This window comes from Xenopus laevis, chromosome 8L, assembly GCF_017654675.1.
Source record: "Xenopus laevis strain J_2021 chromosome 8L, Xenopus_laevis_v10.1, whole genome shotgun sequence".
NCBI classification, from domain to species: domain Eukaryota; kingdom Metazoa; phylum Chordata; class Amphibia; order Anura; family Pipidae; genus Xenopus; species Xenopus laevis.
The window spans coordinates 31,962,981-31,980,295 of NC_054385.1; the positions used below are offsets into that span (position 1 = coordinate 31,962,981).

Consider the following 17,315-nt stretch of genomic DNA (forward strand, 5'->3'; position numbering starts at 1 on the left):
AATATTCTCCAATCTGCCGATTACCCAGTATGCCCGTTGCCGACATGAGATGACCACACACTTGCGCCCATCTTAAAACTCCGTGTACAAGAAAAGACAAGTTAGTTACTAGAAGTCACGCTTTAGTGGAGATTAAAGAAACAAGTTCTGGTAAATCACAAACAGAAGACAAGCCACCTCTCTGAACACACAGGCTTAACACCTGTGGGCAAAGTAGGGAAAGGGAAGCAAGATATGCGCAAAGTGTCTTTATTTATGATCAATCAAACTTCTTGATCCCCAATTGATTTAAAACGGGGATTAGTCAGGAGCAACCAAATCATTCACAAGCTGCCATTGTTGATGTTAGAAATGTAAGTTTTAAATGTTATACATTTTACTCACACTTGGCAATGTTTTCCGTGTGCGTCAGGGCCGGACACTAGGCGGTGCGGCAGAGTCAGGTCGCTCCGTAGTTGCCATCAGTGAGTGGCGCACGTTCAAAAAAGCATTTTTTTTTTATTTTTTTGTTTTCCTTTCTTTTAGTTTTTTTTAAGTTGATTATTTAATTATTTACTTTACATTATTTTATATTCATGGCACTCTTTGCCTGGGGGTAAACCATACCCGCCTACCTTCCAGCACTTCCCGCCACCCTCTCCCTCTTCGCCGGCAACTTAGTACCTGCAGCTTAAGAGCTGCCTCTGGATGGCGGCCATCGCCGTATCTTCGCGTCCACCACACGTTACGCCCGTCAAGCGCCCACGTCCAGTGACGTCACTGGCGCTACACGACAGAGAGTTTGGTGGACAAGGCACCGTTGGTGTGGCTCAGATCCAGGCTCCATGCTCAGCCACCTGCCTTGCACTACTGTTTGCAGCACTGAAAGCATTGGATTCTGTACTTAAAGTTCCTGCTGCTGGCAACAGCCCAGTACAGACTTTGACGGCAGTTTTTTTTAATGTTGCTGCTGGCTGGCACAGGTACATCGAACTTGAGGGGTGGGGGCCGCGATGATCATAATTTTATTTTTGCTGCTGCTTACCGCCACAAAGTTAAAAAGATTGTTCCAGGGCAGTATGATGGCTGCTGGCTACAGGGGCGAGGACATGGCCAGTATGTTATGGCTGCTGTACAGGGGCCGAATATGAGGGTAGCTACGTGGTTACAGGTACAGGGGGGCCGTTTGGTTTGGCTACTGGCACAGTACAGTGGGGCCGCTTATGATGGATCGGCTACTGGCACAGCTACAGGGGCGCGCAGTATGATGCATATGATTGGCTACTGGCACAGGTACAGCGGGAGGCAGTATGGATCGCTGCTGGCCACAGGCGGGGCAGTATGATGGCATAGCATGGGGGCTGTCTGACACGGGCGGCAGTATTGATGGTTGGCATAAACTGACACAGTACAAGAGCAGTATGGATTGGCTTGCTAGGCACAGGTACAGGGTGGCTCAGTAGCGATTGCTACTGGCACAGGTACAGGGGCAAGTATGATGGCATATGACAGGATGGCTGCCTGGCAACAGGTACAGGGGGCAGTATGGATGGCTGCTGGCACATGGCTACAGGGGGCTGCTATGATGCATATGATGGCATGGCTGCTGGTACAGGGGGGCAGTATGATGTTTGGGCTACTGGCCACATAAGTACAGCGGCCAGTATGGATGGCTACAGGGACAGAGGCGGGCAGTTTGGTTGGCTACTGGCACAGCGACAGTGCGGGCTTTATTATGAATGGAACCTACTGCACAGGACAGGGGACGAGTATGATGCATATGTGGCATGGCTGCTACACCGCAGTATGATGGTTGGCTACTGGCCACAGTTACAGAGAGCAGTTAATGGATGGCTGCTGGCACAGTAACAAGGGGGCAGTATCATGGATGGCTACTGGCACAGGTACAGGCGGCATTATTATGGATAATGAAGGATGCTGCTGGCGACAGGTTACAGGGGCAGTTATGGATGGGCTCTGGCACAGTACAGACAGTATGATGGCATATGATGGATGCTCTGGCACAGGTTAACAGGGCAGTATGGATGGCTGCTGGCACAGGTACAGGGGCAGTATGTATGCGTTGGCTATTGGCTAAACCAGGGGGCAATATGGATGGCTACTGGCACAGATACAGGGGGGCAATATGATGGATGGCTACTGGCCATAGCGGGCGACGGCAGTATGATGGTCTGGCACAGGTACAGGGGAGCGGCCAAAAGTATGAAGGTTGGCTAACTGCCACAGGTACCTGGGGCAGCTATGATGCATATAATGAACATGCTACTGCACAGTACAGAAGCAGTGATGGTTGGCTGCTGCACAGGTACAGGGGAGGGCAGTATGGATCGCTACTCGCACAGTTAAGGGAGTATGATGGCATAATTGAGGTATGGCTTGCTGGCGCGCCACAAGGTACAGGGCAGTATGGATGGCTGCTGGCACAGGTACAGGGGGCAGTATGATGCAATGAATGCTGCTACTGGGGCAGTTATGATGGTTGGCTACTGGCACAGGTACAAGGCATATGGATGGCTGCTGCCACAGGTACAGGGGCCAGTATGATGGTGCTTTGGCACAGTACATGGGGGCAGTATGGATGGCTACTGGCAACAGCATACAGGGGGCAATATGATGGATGGCTACTTGGCATAGGGGGCCAGTGATGGATGCTGCTGGCACAGGTACAGGGGCAGTTCATGAAGCGTGGCTACTGCCACAGTACAGGGGCCAAGTATGATGGCATATAAATGGCAATGGCTTACTTGGCACAGAGTACAGCGGGCGCCGGCAGTAGAGACTGGCCTACGCCATGGGTACGCGGGGGGCAGGTATGATGGAATGTGGCTGCAAGGAATTGGCTTAAAAAACTCTGCATATTAAGGCTACCTCAAAAATGGAGGCTTGGCAGTGTTAGGGGCTACCTCGTCACTAGGAGGTTTTAGCTCTATTGCAACTTATTTTTTTTTTTTTCTCATAGGAGTTGATCTGTTAAAAGCCAAAATGTTGTTGGCCACCACCAGTATGTGGTGTTAAAGTTAACCCTGATTTGCACTTTGTTTTTATTTAGGATCACAATTATTCTATTGATTTGTTCTTTTCTGACATTGGAGTGGAGATTAACCCTGCGTTTGACCTAGTTCCACAGGACAAATTATTAAAACCCACCCCCCCCCCAAATGTGCCTGCCTTCCCACATAACCAGCTCTTTCTGATTAGTGTCCCGGCATCATAACATAAGACATAGCAAATTGGAGTTAACAAAACAGACAGAAAGTAGTTTTTCTACTGCATAATATTGAGATAGGGGTTAAATTTTGGAAAAAGTGGCTGTTACATCTGGTTTAAAAGGTATGTTTACAGTATCAAGAAAGTATGAGAGTGATAATAAGGAATCCTTTATATTAAAAGATTAAAATTAAAACTATTGTTTTACATCATCATTAGGGCTGTGCGAACACGCGGGCATTGTGCCCTAACAAAAAACCGTGGAGTTTGGGCAATCCCGACCTAAAGACACTTCAATACAGGAAGTAGAATGCAGTTGTCCAGAGATAATGCGGATCCCCTGATGTGTTTTACATACAAATTCTACAGGTAGTAAAGGAAAAGACATTTCTGGAGAATATTTAGAAAATATTAGAATCAGTTTATTGCACACTAATTGCGAGTGCGGCTGAGTCCAAATGCTAGAGACATAAAATGTCTAATAATAAAGGTTGCCTTAAGACCAACGGATTAGTTAAATAATGCTGCAATCAAGTGCAAAGAGGATAAAATGCTTCTGTGCCAATAAATATTTCAGAAATGTATTGCCATAATTAATTAAGTAAAACGACATCATTAAACAATGACAGATTTTCAGTAAGTAAAAAAGAACCGTTTTTAAATATTCTCTTTTTAATGGAGCTATACAACCCAAAAATTGGGGATTAAGGCACTAGTTTGTTTCTAATAATAGTATTTGCCCCCCCCCAATGGACACTTACTTAAGGCAAGATTTGGGTACAAAGTGGTGCTATCATTTTCACGTTGTGTTCTTGTTACTGGTGTCATTATTTATTTTCAGCCCATCTACTATTCATCTCCCAATGTTATTTCCAAACTGCTGTGTGGTTGTTAGGGTAATTAAGCCCTAGCAACCAAACAATAGCTATCACTCCAAGTCTGGGAGTGACCATTCAAAATATCAAGAAGTTAGTCAAATTTTAAACTCTTTCGAATCTCCATGTCCCTTTCTGTTTTAATCAGTGATGGGTCAAATTTATTCGCAAGGCGCAAATTCCTGCGATTTGCGAAATCGCAGCAGAAATTTGCTGGTGTAAAAAAAAATGGTGCCGTTTAGCCCCAAATTCGCCCATCACTAGTTTTAATCCTTCCCCCTAGACGGCCAGTTAGATTACCAGTCTGACCTGCAGAAAACTACCCTGGGTAGGTGCGCTTCACTTTTTGAAGAAGACGAGCACAGGCCTGGGAAAGAGATGTGGGACCTTACAAATTGCCCCCCTCCCCCATAATTTAGGGCAGGTTTGCTGTAAAAGAAATCATAAACTTTATCAATTGGATTTGCAAGAATACCTCTTAAAAGAAGCTCTTCAGATGTCCGATGATGTTTAAAAAAAAAAAACAAAAAAAAAAAAGCCTGAGATGTTCTGGCTTTTGGTAGAGGGGCCGGCACAAGGCCGGGGTACCCCAGAGGGTCTCCCTCTTTAATTACTGGCTCTCCTTATATGTGTTCAGAAAAGAATCTTAAAATCTGAACTAAGGAGAAGCCAGGAAAAAAACAACGCAGTATCGCTGGTAATTTGCTAAAAAAAGCAATCCGTCCACTGTAGCAATCTGTATAGGGAAGAGAATAAATTGACAAATTAGTTTCAAGGATAATGCATTTAACACTTAATATTTCCCATAAAGTACAGAGGAAAAGCAGAGATCTGCCCATTTTACCCTACACAGACACTTTATACAATACAGTACCTCACAGCAGCCAATCAGAAATGAGCATTGGTATAGTGAGAATTAATGTATTGTACATAAGATCACTGGCCAGGTGCAGATTGTCCAGTGTTCATCTTTGCCTACCCCCTTTGCCTATTATTGTAATCAATGCTTTCCCTACCTTGTACCCTGTTGCCCCCCCCTCCTCCACAGCCAGGACATTTGAAGGGAAAGGACATGAAAAGCAATAAACATTGCTATGTATTCCATTAAATTCATGTTAAGGTTTGTTAACATTTACTAGTCCAACCAACCAACGGACCAAACCAACAGTCAAATCCCTGGGGTAAAAGTCACCTCTCATCTTTGCACTAAGATTAAAGGCATTTTCAAATCCTATTTTAGAGGGAAATTCTCTAAAATCAGTAAGAGGATCAACATCCGCTTGTCTGTCCCCCAACTACCCCCCCTTTTTTTTACTAAAATAAGGGTTATTGGTCATAAAAATCTCTCATATTTACCACTCCAACCAACCAACGGACCAAACCAACTGTCAAATCCCTGGGGGTAAAGTCACCTCTCATCTCTGCACTAAGATTAACGGCATCTCCAAATCCCATTTTTAGGGGAACATTCTCTAAAATCAGTAAGAGGATCAACATCCGCTTGTCTGTCCCCCAACTACCCCCCCTTTTTTTACTAAAATAAGGGGTATTGGTCAGAAAATCTCTCACATTTACCACTCCAAACAACCAACGGACCAAACCAACTGTCAAATCCCTATGGGGTAATGTCACTTATCATCTCTGCTCTTAAACCATGAGACTTATAAATAAATGTTAATGTGTAAAAGGAAGAAGCATTGCTATTTATTCCATTAAATTCAGTTACATGTTAAGGCTGGTACATAAGAGCAGGGCAGATACCCAAGGGGCTGAGTTGCAAAACCCCTAAGGAGCTTGTCAATACTGGGCATAAAAAATAAGTATTTTATCATGAGGCACAGGGGTCCCCAAATGCTACCCTTCTTATGGAGTTACTGTAGAAAACATGTAAATTTGCTGTCAGTCCTGTATAGCTGCCAAATCCTGAGTCTGTATCTCCCAACCAGCACTAAGATTAAAGGCGTCTCCAAAGACCCATTTTCTGGGAAAATGTTCTAAATTCACTAAAATCAGTAAGAGGATCAATATCTGTTAGTCTGGGGATGTCACCCAACAATTTCCCCTATTTTTTCATTAAAATAAGCATTATTTGACAAAGAATCTCTCCCAGAGAGAATATACACTTACCACTCACCACGATGGCAACCAACGGACCTGAACCAACTGCCACAGCACTAGGAAGGAAGTCAACTCTGTTCCCTGCTCTTAAAGGGGAAGTGTACCCTGTAAGTAGGGTTCATAAGAGTAATGTTCATATGGGCATTTATTTCTGCTTTGATGTGCAGTACATACATATCTTATTACGTACACAGAGCATTGCTTTGTATGTGTGGCCTATTGAGTCAGTGCAGTTACTTTGCTGCCATATTTATCCCCAAAAACTGTTTCTATTACCGTGATCCATAAGAATTCATTTAAGGTTCACAGAACGGCAGTAAAAATGATTTGGGAAGGGATGATATCTTGAGGTGTGGACTTTGTGGAGGAGGCCAAGATGCTTATATAAGTAGGACTGATTATTTATAAAATCTGATAATTTTCCCAAGCCCTGTAACCCATAGCAACTAGAGATGTATTTGTAACCATCACCTGTCCATATCATGCCTTTTTAATAACTTCAGAACTGATAAAACTGTTTTTTATTCATTCTCCTGTGATCCAAACGTAGTCTTGTCCTTTTCTCTAATAGACTGCATGCCTGGTGGGGAATCATTGGTCATCATGGTTTCAAATTTTGGGGTGGCCGGGTAAGTGCAACTAATTTCAGGTTCAGAAGCCACAATAAAGAGACAATTTCAAACTCCACCATAAATTATTGTATAAAGCAGCGGTTGTCATACTTTATTAATACAAGCCTCATTTGAAGGTCCTTCCTCTGGCCAGGGCCCCCTTTAGCTCATGAAATGGCTACAGTAATAGTAAAATATTGGTGTATCGTGTTTTCTGCATATCATGGTTTGAAGACTATAATGTGTGGGTCAGTGTTTAGCCCAGCTGTCTGGTGGATCAGTCTAATCAAACCTTTCTTTTCTCTCTCCTTTAGGAGTGTTCGTGTGGGAGGTGTTCAGCAAGGGCAAGATACCATTTGAACATTTTTTCAACTCCGAGGCTGTGGAAAAATCTCAGCTGGACTGAGGCTCTTCAGACCCAAGATGTCTTCTGAAAGAGTGTACATGCTGATGAACAACTGCTGGTAAGAGTGATTAGGATTATGTACACTTTTAACATAAAGAAAAACGCAGTCATTGATATTCTGGTCCAATACAGAGAAACTACTGTCAGAATGATATCTATAGTCTAATATCTATGCAGCATCCTTCTATATGATTACAATCCATGGACAGACTGTAAAAGCAGGTTCTGATATAAGGGCATGTTAATGTTATGTATATATGTTGTTATTGCCCTAAGCAAAGAGCTGGATGGTCAGAAAGTGGGGGGCACGTTCTGCTGCCCGCACTTCTCCCTCCCCCCAGCGACGACTCCCAACCTGGATCTCTGAGGGACAACTTCCTGCAGCGCCTCCAGCCCGTCCCACGTTGCAGAGGACAGATCTGCTACCTGGTTAGCGTTAACACACTCAAACACACACTTTTTGCACTAACACACACGTACAAAGAAAAAGAGAAAAACCCACACAGTCTCTGGGAGAACATACAAACTACTAGCAGATAGTGCCCTGGCTGGGATCAAACCTGGCTCCTGGCATAATTAAGCTGTTTACAAATGCAGAAGCATTTCAACACTAGTAAGTCAGACAAACCACTGCTTCATTTTTTCTGCCATATATAGTGACATATATAGTGACTAGAGTAATTAGCATGCACAGCCAGGGTTACTTTGAAAGGGTCCACCGATGAAATGTGGATTATTCCCAATGACCCAGTGAGCCTCTTCCTTATGGCTGGGTTGCCCACAATTTTTTGGAAAAAATCCTCAAGAAATTGCTACACTGTCCCAGCAGTTATACTGTAGTGCAAGCTGAGTCATCAGTGGAAGACCTAACCTCTCTCTATTATTGAACAGAAAGCTTATTGAGTTGTGATGTGGTAAAAACAGATGTATCTCACTCTCTGAGCACAGCCTCAATCTGCAGAGGTAGATGCAGAGCTTTATTTTTGACTCCCATAATCAGTTACTTGGAGGAGAGGAATGAGTTAAGAAAAATGGCATTCTGATACAGGCCTGTGAATATTTGTCTTTAATCTGTAATGTTTGTTTGGGGGTGCATTCCTTTATTTTTAAAAAAATGTTTATCCTTCAGCTTGCATTTCTCTGTTGGGTCATATTATAGGACTTTTTTTTGCATATGAATGGCCAGCAAGTATAATGTTTGTCTTTTTGGTGGAGTGTAATCAGTGACGTAACATATAGGAAGCAGACCCCGAAGTAGCAGGGGGCCCTGAGGAACAGGGTGGCCCGGACTGTGGGATCTGGTTCCTCTAATCGCTAATTAAAAAAACATCCTCCCCAGCCGCTCTCTTACCTGCAGCAAAGTTACACCAGTGGGTATAATATTTGTGGCCATGTCCTTACTGTCCTGCAATGTTTATAATAATAATTATCAGCACTAATGGCATCCTATTCTTTACCATTTAAAAACGTGTTACTAAACAGGTTCTAAAAGTCACCTTATTTGCTACAGCTTTATACCAAAATACCACCATTACTATATATATTTGTTCTTAGAAACTGTTTTTTTCCTGGCATGTCTTTGATATTAAAATTTGCCATTATAGTGCTACATGTAGTGACACTTTCTCTTTGCACGTATGCCCATTTACTTAGCTCGAGTGAAGGAATAGAATTAAAAAAAAACTTTGGCTACTTACACCTTCGACTACGACTTTGAATCGAACGATTCAAACTAAAAATCGTTCGATATATTCGGACCATTCGATAATCGAAGTACTGTCTCTTTATAAAAAAAACTTCGACCCCTACTTCGCCACCTAAAACCTACCGAGGTGCAATGTTAGCCTATGGGGAAGGTCCCCATAGGCTTCCTGGCAATTTGTTGGTCGAAGAAAAATCGTTCAATTGATGGATTAAAATTCGATCAAACTATTTGCCGGTAAATCCTTCGACTTCGATATTTGAAGTCGAAGGATTTACATTCGGCAGTCGATTATCGAGGGTTAATTAACCCTTGATATTCGACCCCTATGTATATCTGCCCCTTAATCTTCCCAGAGAACGATTTGTAGGTTCCTAGGAGGTTAAACTAGGACAAAATGGCAATAGTTACTTTTATATGTGTTGCTGTGGTTGTATTGCCTGCTTCACTGCCAGAATAAGTCATGATCTGCAATAGTTTTGCTATGTTGTGTCTGACTGGGTGGCCACATTCAGTTTCTTGCAATTATAGAAGGAGCTGTTTTTATTATTTTCTTCCTAATCATCTGAATAGTTGCTGGGCCTCCATGACCACAGCTTCAATGCCAAATATTGTATATTCTGAAAGTCACTTGTAGAGAGACAAATAACTCAATAGTTTTGGCTTTGCCTCTCCCATGTGGAGTTATGTATTGTCAAGGACCAATAGTCTATGACAGGCTGTTGGGTACATTGGGGAATTGGGATTTAGCAATGTAGGTCTGTTGTACGTACAGGAATAGGGTTGTGCAATTGTTCCTTGTTTGAGATGCTACCCGTGAAAGCATCCGGCTACTTTGAGCCTAATGGGCCCTTGAAAGTGACATCCCAAAGGCTTCCCCCTCTGCCCAGAATTGTCTTGCACACCGGCTACAATCGACAGCTATTATATTGCACAGTCTTACCCGTAGTGGATAATAAACAGTATTTCTATAGAATTAGATAGACAAGGTTTAGGTCGTACATTTCCAAACCTATTTGATGTCTTACCAAGATGCTGCAAGTCCATAGACCATCAAGTTCACTGCACCAGAGTGATAAGCACTCACATTGAGGATAATGGTCTCCCTGCAGTAGTGGTGCAGTAGCTTGCCAGTGATATTTACATCAGGGATGCACAGAATCCAGTATTCGGTTCACGATTCGGCCTTTTTAAGCAGGATTTGGTTTCGGCCGAATTCTTCTCCAAACATGCAAGTTAGGGAGTGCCAGTGTGTGCAGGGTGCTAGTAAAGACAGGGCTGTTTTGCAGCCACCAGCTCTCTGTTTCTTGCATCAGATTTATGCGTCCAGGGCCTTTGTAAATAAGACCCCCCAGCAAGATCAAGCTTTTTGCCAAATGGACCAGATACTTGCCAGGCTTCTGTGTAATCAATAATCTGATGTTTGCAACGGCCAAGCGCTGAACCCACCTGCCTCACACTAGAGATAAAGATGAATCTCCTGCACTGGAATATCCATATGTCAGGTGAAGAGTCTGGCATGACAAAAAATATTTAAGTCCAACACAGCACTTTCCCCTATCTCCCTTCTGCAGATGTGCCCCGCATTGCAGGGGGGCCCAACACACTCGCGTTACACCACGGCTTCTATGCTAGTGTTTGTCCTCTCTTTGCTTTCACAATTGAAGCTGAAGGGAAGTGCCTGAGATCCTCACTCAAGGTGATAGTAGTGCCGAAGTGGCAAACAGCTGTACCCCACTGGTCCCACCTCACTGGGTGCAGAAGAGCAGGTGGCGGGGCAGGTAGGCAGTGCTGTCTGTAGGGAGCTCTTATATATCAGGTCCTTTAGTCATATACTAAGAAATTCATTAGGAAGAAGTACTAATCCTGATACATAATACATACATAATGTATTCACTAAAATATTTGTCAATACTACAACTCTGACACCTACTATGGTTATGTTATGATAATAATATAATCAAAACATTACCAAATGAGAGCCCACTATAAAGGCAGTGTGCTGTTGGCCATCACTCTAGTGTCTCTCAGACTGATGCCAACCTCTCGAGTGCCAATGAAACAGCTGATTGAGACTCGACTGGACCCCTCGCTCCCTGTACATGGTATTAGCAAAATACAGCATTGCATTCCCTTGTTCTGATAATAGGGCAAGATGGTCTCCAGGATTGTTGCTGTAACTGTGGGATAGTGTTTTAGTAAGACAGGACAGTTTTCTGGGATTGTTGTATCTGTGGGATAGTGTTTAGTAGGGTAAGATCGTCTCAGGGATTGATACTGTTACTGTGGGATAGTATTTAGTTACGCAAGATGATCTCCAGGATTATTGCTGTGACTGTGGGGTAGTGTATAATAAGGCAAGATGGTCTCCAGGATTGTTGCTGTTACTGTTGGATAGTGTTTAGTAAAGCAAGATTATCTCCGGGATTTGTTGCTGTTACTGTGGGATAGTTTTTAGTAAGGCAAGACAGTGTCTGCGATTGTTGCTGTTTTTGTGGAACAACCTAGCAACCGGTTAGTGTACTTGCCGTCCAAATATTATCCCAGCATCTATTCACATGGTCAGTGATGCACTGCGACACACGAACATCCACGCACACGTCAAGATACGCACGCAACCAGTGATGACCAAGACTCAACTGTTCCCCTGCAGGAATGCGTTGAAATATACCCCAAATCACCAGGGTGGTAAGTAGACTTACAGGTTGCTCGTATGGGCTGTCTACATTTTGAGGCCCCTATATGCAGTATACTTACATAAACCCATACACATTGGGCATAAAACTGTTCAGTGGAATCCTGGCATTCATAGAGTGTTTTACCTTGGTAACCAATGATATGTGGCATATATGATGCTGTAGACTAGAATCGTTGAGGTCATTTTTCAAAAAATTCACTAGTTTCTATAAAAAAATTATGATTTTTAGAAATGAATTGCAACTTGGTAGTTTGGAGTACATAGTAGATACCCGCCCTCCCTTAGCCCGTGCCCGCCGCATCCGACTTCCGGGTTGCTTTTATAGACCCGCGCCGACCCGAGCATGTGCAGCGTCTATAAAAGACGAAGTCGAAAGCCGGCATTTGACAGTGGCGGGTGGGGAGATCAGAGGGTAAACCCGTGGGTATCGGGCCGGCCCGCACATCACTAGTACATAGATATATGTTCTTATTATTTGCCAGAATCTGCTCCTTCTAATAATGTGTAGTTTTCTAGGGTAAACATACTGTTAGTTGAATGTTTGGCCTTGACATCAAACTTATGGAGTTTTGGGCAGCAGTGCTTTGGAATTTTAGTAGTGAACTGCTTGGAGTTTTGATCTATACAAGTGAGAAATATTCATTAAATTATATTATTTGGTATTGATGTGTTGAGGAGAAATTAAACTTTCCAAATATACTGTGTCTCGTACATAACATAAATGATGTGCCTGATATGTGTGATTGTATTATGTGAAACGTGATGGTTTTTGATTTCAAATCGGCCATATCGGCCTGCAGTGAAAGGGTTAAAGCTGTTGTAGAGTAATTACCATTTTCCCCTTCCCCTAGATGGCAGTGTAGAGATGGGTTAGATTAGACATTAGCTGTATATATAGTGTTTGGCCACTAGAGGGAGTAGTGAGACACATAGGAGGTTCTAAGAGGGTGGAGTTTAGAAGAATATGAAAGGAGACAAGTCACAGGGGCAGATGTGCATCAGAGGAGGAACATCTATTGAAGAAGCCACTTTGCAGGAGAACCACAGCCAGGACCCAAGTAAGTAGGAACTGTAAGGCCTGGTTAACATAGGATTAGTTTTCTTATAGTCACTGCTCAGTCCTTTAGAGGGGAATGTGGTGACAGGTCCCCTTAGCATTAGGGCTGCGTAAGCATGGTGGTTTTATTCAATGTTATTGAATTAGTGGGATTGCACACTAATTATGGCAGATTTGGAAATCTTAAGTAGCCCCAAAAAAACCCTGGTTTTTTTTTATTAACAATTTCCATTCATTTGTCTTTATCAGGAATATGCCAGTAAGAAGCAGAAGAAAAGAGATAAAGCAGAATGGATGGAATTAAGATCATAATACAGAAGAAGACAAGACATTTCCCGGGACACTCTCATGGTAAGTATTATGGCTTTTGTTGGTACAGAACATGCTCAGGCTTTACCCAATAAGACAATTTCTGGTAGTGGGCTATAGAAGTAATTCATAGATAAGGGTTGAGAATGTTTATTTATTATACTATACAGCAGATAGACAGCAGCCAGATATGTATTTATTTGACAGGCAGTGTCAGAACTGGGGGGAACTGGGACCCACTGGCATGTCCTCGTTATTAGTTTCATTATATTTCCAACCCTTGGCTCTACATTGTCCTTTCAGACCCAACTTCTTTCTCTCCGCTGCCTGAGGAAGCTTGCTGCCCCCCCTCGTGTGCTCATCTTTTTGCAACAGAGGGAGTCAAGGGGGAGGTCCACAATGTTGGCGGAGGGGTCCAGGGCCAATGTGCTCTCTGCGCTAGATTTTTTTTTTTATCTTGGTAACTAATAGTATTTGAGAGATAAGGTACTTCAAGGTGAAAACTTTGAGGGGATTTTTGGAAATGTAACCAAATATAAAAATTTAGGAAAGGTTTGCGGCTTGATGCTTTGGAGTAGAAAGACGAGCATATCTACAGTTATTGGGATTCAGTGGAATGTGTACTTTCCAAAAATATATGTTTTTTGGTGTTAATGTAGCCTTTTCTACCTCTGCCCCTCAAAAGAAATCTGTAAATGTGTTGATTTTGCAGTATTTGGAATGACAGAACTGAAAGCTCAAATGGGTGTCTTCATTTTGGGGCCCCATATGCCACATACTTAGATAAAACTATACGTATAGATGTCCGACCACAGAGTCAGCCTATATCCGTGGTACAAGGATATCTAATAGGAATAATGTTATAAAATTGTTATCTGTAGGTGTATAGAACTGACTCTTTGCTGTGACAGCGGTGCCACCAACCAGTGTGTCAATCAATAGGAGCTGCAGCCACAGAGTGCTGTCCATGGTACTGAATGGAAAAGGCAGTTTAAGCTTCCCTCAATGGCTGCATTAGTTATTGCAGTATATGTACCATAAGTCACATGTTAGATATGGAGGATATGGGAGTTGTAGCAAGAGGGCCACACACCTGGCAGTCAGGATTTAGAAACATCTATTTCAATTATCTACACACCCTGAAGAGTCACTATGGGGGGTTACTGTATATCAGACCAACAGCTTGAAGGTTCTGTCGAAGGAACAGGTGGTGATTAGTTCTCCGTCCCATGAAATGTTCAATCCTGTGACTTTCACTTTGTGGCCAGAGAAAGTCATTATTGGCCCCCACAGAGGGTGTGTTGCCAAAGGCGCCAGTCAGCAGATAACTCCCACTGGTGGCTGTTATGCAATGAGAGAGGGTATAACAGATTTGTTTTCCTGCTTGTGGGCTGCACCCCACCCTGCATCTGCCCTCCCTCCTTGATGCCTGCTTGTAAGCTGTGCTCCTTCCCACCAGGGGAATCTCCCCAACATAAGGGCAGGTAAGGGGCAGCCCGACATCAGGCATCTTTTTTCCCATAATTATATTAATAATGATTATGAAGATATAATTATAATGACCCAGAACACCAGGTGCCAATAATACACAGCAGCACCCGTGTGTCACTTGTAGTAAACATCTTGCCCCTCAGGGGAGACAATCCCAGAGGAGTAAAACACAGCGAGCACCTATTTTCTCTCTAATAAAGAGGCTGTTCTGCCCCTTTACCAACGCAGGGAACCCACCCGCCCCTTTTACCCACACAGGGATCCCGCCCACCCCGTTACCCACACATGGAAAACGCCTCTTTACCCACAGAGGGAACCCGCCTCTTTGCCCATGCATGGAACCCGCCCACCCAATTACTCATGTAGGAAACCCACCCGCCCTTTTACACACGCAGGGAACCCGCCCACCCCTTTACCCACGCAGGGAACCCGTTTGCCCCTTTACCCATGCATGGAACCCGCCCACTCCCACCCCTTTACCCTCGCAGGCAACCCGCCCTTTACCCTTGCAGGCAACCCACCCCTTTACCCATGCAGGGAACCAGCCCACCCCTTTACCCATGCAGGGAACCCGCCTGACCCTTTACCATGCATGGAACCTGCCCACCCCAGCCCGCTCCTTTACCAATGCAGGCAACTCGCCCGCTCCTTAACCCATGCAGGGAACCCGCCTGCTCCTTTACCCACACAGGGAACCTGCCAGCCCACCCTTTACCCATGCAGAAAACCCACCCGCCCCTTTACCCACGCAGAGAACCTGCCCACACCTTAACCCATGCAGGGAACTGCCTGCCCCTTTACCCATGCAGGCAAACCACCCGCCTCTTCACCCACGCAGGAAACCTGCCCACCCCTTTACCCACGCAGGAAACCTGCCCACCCCTTTACCCACGCAGGGAACCCGTCCGCCACTTTACCCACGTATGGAACCCGCCTGCCCCTTTACCCATGCATGGAACCTGCCCACCCCTTTACCCATGCAGGAAACCCACCCGCCCCTTTACCAATGCAGGGAGCCCATCTGCCCCTTTACCGATTCAGGAAACCCATCCACCCCTTTACCCACGCAGGGAACCCGTTTGCCCCTTTACCCATGCATGGAACCCGCCCACTCCCACCCCTTTACCCTCGCAGGCAACCCGCCCCTTTACCCTTGCAGGCAACCCACCCCTTTACCCATGCAGGGAACCAGCCCACCCCTTTACCCATGCAGGGAACCCGCCTGACCCTTTACCATGCATGGAACCTGCCCACCCCAGCCCGCTCCTTTACCAATGCAGGCAACTCGCCCGCTCCTTAACCCATGCAGGGAACCCGCCTGCTCCTTTACCCACACAGGGAACCTGCCAGCCCACCCCTTTACCCATGCAGAAAACCCACCCGCCCCTTTACCCACGCAGAGAACCTGCCCACACCTTAACCCATGCAGGGAACTGCCTGCCCCTTTACCCATGCAGGCAAACCACCCGCCTCTTCACCCACGCAGGAAACCTGCCCACCCCTTTACCCACGCAGGAAACCTGCCCACCCCTTTACCCACGCAGGGAACCCGTCCGCCACTTTACCCACGTATGGAACCCGCCTGCCCCTTTACCCATGCATGGAACCTGCCCACCCCTTTACCCATGCAGGAAACCCACCCGCCCCTTTACCAATGCAGGGAGCCCATCTGCCCCTTTACCGATTCAGGAAACCCATCCGCCCCTTTACCAACGCAGGGAGCCCGCCTGCCCCTTTACCTATTCAGGAAACCCATCCGCCCCTTTACCCATGTAGGCAATTCACCCGCCCCTTTACACATGCAGGAAACCCGCCTTCTCCTTTACCCACACAGGGAATCCGGCCTCTTTGCCCATGCAGGAAACCACATGCCCATTTACCCACGCTGGCAATATGCCCGTCCCTTTACCCATGCCTGTAACCCGCCCACCCCCTTTACTTATGTAGAAAAGTCACCCACGCTTTACCCACTCAGGCAACCCGCCCACCCCTTTACCCATGCAGGCAACCCGCTCCTTTACCCAAGCAGGGAAACGCCCCGCCTTTGACAAAGCTACTAATTTTTAAACTATTAGGCAGGGAGACGGTCCATTTAAGTTGCGGGTTGGTGAATGGGCGGAAGGGTTTGTTTGGGTGGAAGCGAGTGGTTTACGCTATGCTGAGAGTCTGAATTCACTTCTGCCGAGACCTTTAAACTTTCCCCTACAGTACATGGTGATACGCGCACACCAAGAAAACTGAGCGGCTATATTCCGGGGTGCCAAATGAGAAGCACATTAAGAGAACAGTGCGGGTTAGAACCAGGAAGTGTATCATTTTAAGTACATCTAGGGCACTGTGCGGGTGAAGTCCTCTGTGCTTTGTCATTTAGTACTATAAACGAGCGGGTGGAAATCAGCCGGTGCTTCATTGCAAGCACACTAATTGTACAAAAATGACTGGACCTTTTGAAAAGTAAGTTGTCCAAAAAAATCCTGATATAGGTATTTTTATTGATAATGTTCATACATTTGTCTTTATCAGGAATATGCAGATAAGAAGCAGAAGAAAAGAGCAGGGGATGGAATTGAGATCAGAAGACAGAGGAAGACAAGACATTTCCCTGGGACACTCTCATGGTAAGTATTATGGCTTTGGGTCGTACAGAACAGGTTCAGACTTAGTCCGGCAGTGAGTGTTACATCTAAGAAACATGTCAGTTGAGATGACTTCCGGATCATAGAACTTCTGATTTCTTAAGAAATTGCAGGTGAAACAACACAGATAATGGGGCAATTGCAGCTTTCCCTGCAGCCCCACGTGCAATATTGTATGTATAATAAGGTGTAACATAGTAAGTTA

At 44.9% G+C, this 17,315-nt stretch overlaps 1 long non-coding RNA gene across 1 annotated transcript; it reads left to right on the forward strand.

The window, feature by feature from the left end:
• The first annotated feature begins 6,600 nt into the window (after positions 1-6,600).
• On the forward strand, positions 6,601-17,052 carry LOC121396993. The gene is made up of 4 exons (XR_005963312.1): positions 6,601-6,829; positions 7,126-7,275; positions 12,924-13,025; positions 16,998-17,052. It is a non-coding gene; the product is annotated as an uncharacterized LOC121396993 (long non-coding RNA).
• Positions 17,053-17,315: the final 263 nt, after the last annotated feature.